Genomic DNA, 5,947 nt, shown 5'->3' with positions numbered 1-5,947 from the left:
AGGAGGCACGCGGTAGGGAGGGAGGGAGGGAAGAGACTGAGGGAGGGGGTTGAGAGAGGGGAAAGGGGGAGATGATCACTCAGAGTTGGGAGGGGACAAGGAGACGCACAAGAGCCCAGCAAAGGTTCCCACCAGATGAGCTCAGGGTGGGGAAACAGAGGATGAGGAGATGGGTCTCTTCTCGCGCCCCCACATACCCTGCATCCCCCTTTGCGCTCTTTCCTTGGGCTCTTCCTCTTATAGCTCAATCTGGGGGTTGCCCAGGCTCGTCCGCAGCTAGGGCTTCAACGCACTAGTGAGGGTGTTGAGCTCAGCAGGCTAACGCGATAGCTCTCCGCGCCACCGGCCTGTGGCACCTGTGCGCGCAGCCACTACCACCCGCTCCATTTCAGTGGCTCCCAGACCAAGAACTCAGGCTGTCACCCTCTCTCTCTCCCCTTTGCGGTCAGATCGTGATCGTGCATGTGCAACCATGACATCTGTGTAGTTCCCCATTGCTATTTGTTTTCCTGGGCGCTCTTTGGCACAGGCTGTCCGACCAGAAGGCGCCAGCAGGGAGCTCGATGCAGGCAACCTTCGCCAGCCCGGTGGAGCTGCTGCCCAGGCAGGGGTGACGGTATTTGTTTGTTGCCTGGGTTGACCAGCTAGCCCGGGGTGAGGTGGGGGGTGGGGAGGATCTTTGGACCTCATTTCTTTGAACCGTGTGTTTAGCGATCTAGAAAGGTTGTAAATGTGAAGGGCAGAGATACAGTCCATTACCTCTTGTCTTGATTCTCTTCCTTCCTTTACCGAATGAATATATATAATATATATACAATAAAAACAAACAAACAAACAAAACCCATTGATTTAGCTCATTTAATAGAAATATTTCCCCAGCTCTTCAATGCAGAGCCTTCAATTCCGCCCCCAGAATTTTCCTTGGATTGGTCTGGCTTTCCTATTGTGGATTTTTGTTTACTCCTTTGGACTGTAACTCAATCGTGTTTGTTCAAAAACTACAAAGATTCGAATGCAAATAGATACTATATTCAGTGCCCTATACGCTTTCATGATTGAGGGAATGAATTCAAACATTCAGTAAATATAAAAAACAATCAGAGTATTATTGACTGATTTCCATGAACCATAATTTTGTTTCATAATATTCTGTGGTAGTTGGGGGTCGACAGAGAGCAAGTACATTATTGTGTGTAAAAGATATGACTGGGAAAAGAAGTCTAGTAAAACTCTCTTCAACACATAAAGTTTGTTATTATTCCCTGTCAAAACCAAGAAGGAAAGAATTTCTAAGTTTGTTTGGTTTCTCTTGTGGGGGGGTTGCTTTAAAAAAAAATGGAAAAGGCATCCATTTACTAAAGAGACAATGTTATAAAAGCCTAAAGGATCTTAGTCTCTAGAAGAAATAATCTGAGTATTTTGTTTTACATAAGTATGTCTTATATAACAAATGTATTCATATTAAGTGCACTTTCAATTGTATATGCAGTGAGGAAAAACGTTTTTAATGTACTAAGCCATACCCTAATGTTAATGAAAACCCTCTAGATCTTCCTGTATACCTCTACAAGATGGAATTTTTTTAAAAAAGTTATAACTCAGTGGTAAAGTAATATTTGATGGTCTGGGTATTCTCAAATTATTAGAATCTTTCTTGTTGAGTATATCTGCAAATGAAAATATTTGGTTTCACATCTATCTAATGATCCTAATGAGACAAGTACCTCCTCATTATGAGAACAACAGATGGTTAAACTCCTCTAATGCACCTCACCTTTAAAAGGCATATGCTACTGTCTCCAGATGTCCAGAGGTGCACCATGTAAATTCACCAACTGCTATTTCAAAGACCACAGAAAGAAGATGATTGGTGGAGACCTACAGTTCATTCAGCACTCTAAGTCTTTATTTAGGTGAGTAGTAATTTTTACCAATGCCATTAATTGCCTAGGCAGAGTTTTGAATCAAGAATTAATAAACCTTAATTTTATTATGCCTGATTAGGATATTCCATATCTCTCTCTTAGTGAGGTAATTTGCCTTTGAGAATTTTAAATGCTTTTCTTCCCATATTTAATTATGAAATCAAAACAGCAATATACATGTAGTCTCATTTTATGGTTGTGAAATGGTAAAGCGAAGAATGCAAACTAAATTACTTTAAGTCCAAGCAATGACAAAGGGTGATATTTAAAGCACAGCAAAACAAATTTATAAATTTCTGAATATCAGTTTACCTCTCCAACCGCTTGGCCCACTGGAGACAAGAAGAGAATGATAAAAGATGAAATGACATTTGAGGTCTCCTGCTGGAGGATTTGGATTTCTATTTAGATTCTAAGGTTGGATGAAAACTTTTCTGTCACATCTACTACAGCGTTCTCTACCTTTTTGTACTCTTTTCCCCTTTTTCATATCTATTAGTGTAACACTGAATTATGCATTATAACATTAAGTCTCAGAAGAGAAAGTATGAAAAGCAAAGAGAGTGGGCCCTGTGATCTAATCTTAGAATGTACCAAGAAAAATGTACTTTCAAAAAGTGAGTTTGCTTGGAAGTGCAAAATTTATTTTCTTGGGTTACAACAATCGATTCGGGAACTGGAATTGGGCTGCAGCTGCCAAAGGAAAAAGCATGGGAAATGTAGAGGGGACTCAGTGTGGTTAATCTCACAAAACTAAGAAAAGTACTACTCCTGAAGGTATTGTGCTATTGTGCTATGTGCTATTCATTCTCACTTGTGAAACCTTCTTTGCAGCAACTGCTGTGGAAACTGTACTAAGTAAGTCGGATGACAAAAGCCCACCTGGATATGGTTTGTAAAAAGTAATGGAGGAATACACAAAAAATGAGACATAGAAGCAATATTTGCTCTAAGCAACCTATTCCTGTAGCAGCAGCAAAGGGGAAAACTTTGAAAACCATAAAAGGCTATTTTTTCCCCTCTCCTTTTTCCAGGAACCTAGAGGAGAAAAATTGGACTGAGTTAATTTTGAGTAATTAAAAAAAAGAATGGATACAATATAAATATAAAAATAATATAGGATAAGACCTCTAGAGGAGCTGAAAAACCAACCACTTGTTGAAAAAATTATGCTATAACAGTGTTTTCATAGGGAAGTTGAAAATCTTGTCTTAATATGCTAATTTTATATAAATTTTCATAAAGGCACAAGAAATGAATTGCCTCTGTGAATGAACACCACAAGGCACAAGTGTGAGATGATGAGACAAGAGGAACCAATGACACATAGTTGGCAAATCTCAGGAGAAAAGTGAAAGAAAAATTAGAATCATCACAAACTAAAAATGAAAATGGAAGAATTACAACATAAACCGGGGACTGAGATAATCAGGGAAAGAAAGGGCAGAAATGAGAAAGGCTAGCAAAACAAAATAGAAATAAAGAAAAAAATGGCTTAGAGAGAATATAAAAGATGGAGAAGATGTGCAAAAGTAACCCAGTGGATACACAGAGACCCTAGAGAGGAAAAAACAAATGATGGAAAAAAAATAAATACTTAAATATATCATTAAGAAAGAAACATTCTTAAAATAAGAGATGTGAAATTTCCCTTTGAAAGGAAATACTGATTAAATGATTACCAGAGAAAACCGCCACAGAATCAACAAGACCAAGGTTATTCTAGTACAGGATTTAAATATAAAAAAGAAACTTTTGAGCATGTAGGCAAACCTGTCAGTAACATAAAGGAAAATGTTGATATTGTTCTCAAGATTCCTTATTGCAACATTCAGTAGTGGAATAGAATCATCCACTATCAGTGGAGCAAAGCCTACAAGATATCAAAGAAAACAGAGTGAGAGTTTTTTTTTTTTTTTCTTTTTGCTAAATAGTCCTTTAAGCACAATGGATGTGAACAGTTTTCTACATGAAAGAACTCAGGGAATATTATTCTATGAACCCAACAACAGGAAATCACTGGAAATGAAATGAAAGAAATAAGTATTAAGCTTTCTAAGAGACAAATGGAAGAGACATGGATTAAAAACTGATTATTTGTGTTAATAAATTGAATGCACTCATTTATTAATCTAAGTTTTGAGAATCTGAGAATAAAAGTAATAAAATGGAATATAAATCTCACAGATCTGGACAATATAAAAATAAAACATCTAAAAAATCGGTATGAGAGTGACAAAAGAAGATGGGGTATAAAGGCAATTAAATGTTGGGAATCAAGGAAACTCACATAAAGCAACAAATAAGTATTCCAACAATTAATCGTCCAAAGGTAGACTATAATCAAGATTATATGATGTATTGAAGGAGAAGATAGGGAAGAATAAGAAACAAATTTTTACCATTGCATATTTTAATGAACTAAACTACAGAGTCTGTAAAAATAGAGAAATGCAGTTAATTTATTAAGGAATATTTTTGAAAGTACCAATAACAAAATTTAAAAAAAAACTTCATAAATGTTTAAAATATGCACATGGAGAAAAAGAAAATCAAACACAGAGTGAAGAAATTGTGCAAAGTTCTAAGAGGAAATAACATAAAACAATGTGTCAGAACCACAAATCAACATTTCTAATATACCAATAAATGAAAATGGTTTTCCCATTTCCTGTCAAAATATATTGAGATTGGATTAAAAAACAAAATAGTTTTCTATGTTTTGATTTTACAGCAAGAGAATTCAGCATGATTAAAAAATTAAAAAACAAAACAAAACAAAACAAAAAAATACGGGAAAACATACCAGGCAATTGAAAACAAAGAGCAAGTTGTATTCATAACCTTAATCATAAGTTTGCATAAAGTCAAAAAGATGCTGACAAACAAGAAGAAAAATATGTTATGATAATAAAAGTAAAAGTCACCTTCCTATTATGGATGAAACAATTATAAACATCTTTGTACCAGATGACATAACACTAACATTACTAAATCATAAATTATAAATATTAAAGGAGAATGGCACCCATTATAATTGGAGTCTTAATACTTTTAATCCATGATTGTCTACATAAACAGAAAATAAATATATGAATGATTAAGTATATATGACTTATATATACTTAATATATATATTAAATATATACATGAAGGATTAAATATGTATGCTTTATATTTTAACTAGAATTTTGTAACAATTTAGTACAAAAATTTAGTTAAAATATTAACAAATGAATCCAACAGCTCATTTCATCATCACCAAGTACATGCTTTTTTTTTTTTATCAAGAAAGTAAGGATGTTAATATCTCAAAAAATATATTAACATACTTCATCCCTTCTCTTATCTATAAAATGGAAATAAAATATCAGCACCCACCTATGGAATTTTTTTTAGAAAGATTAAAATAGTTATTGCATACCAAACCTTTAGCAAGAATGCTGGGCATGGAGTGAGCCTTCTTTAATATTATCTGGTTTTTTTTTATCAACATTTATAAGATATTAAAAAGTTACTGTGCTTATGATAGCACATAAAACTTGCTTTCATTTTCTTGAATAATAAACTCCTGTGTTGATTTATCAATGTTGTGTTCTCATCTTTTGTCCCTTCTTCTTCTAAGAGATTTCATTATTGGATTTCAATTTTTTGTTCTCTGTTCCTTTGTATTACTATTAATATCCTGCAAAGGATTGAAATCAATTTACAAATTCGGAGTATACTTAAGACCAACTATCCAATTAAAATAATTTCATATGATAATAGTCAAATATGAATGCATTTTCTTTTTAAAATAGACCTTAGTTTTTAGATCAGTTTTAGGTTTGTAGCAAAACTGAGCAGAAGGTAGCATTCCTACATGGTACCTTCCCCCACATATGCACAATCTTCTCCATCCACTGTCAACATCTCCCAACACAGTGGTACATTTGTTATCATCGATGAACCGACAATGACACATCATTATCACCCCATGTTACAGTTTACATTAGGATTGACTGTTGAAGTTGTACATTCTA

This window comes from Marmota marmota, unplaced genomic scaffold (assembly GCF_001458135.2).
Source record: "Marmota marmota marmota unplaced genomic scaffold, marMar, whole genome shotgun sequence".
Classification (NCBI taxonomy): Eukaryota; Metazoa; Chordata; class Mammalia; order Rodentia; family Sciuridae; genus Marmota; species Marmota marmota.
The sequence above is the reverse complement of the archived record's forward strand: the minus strand, read 5'-3'. Positions refer to the sequence as shown.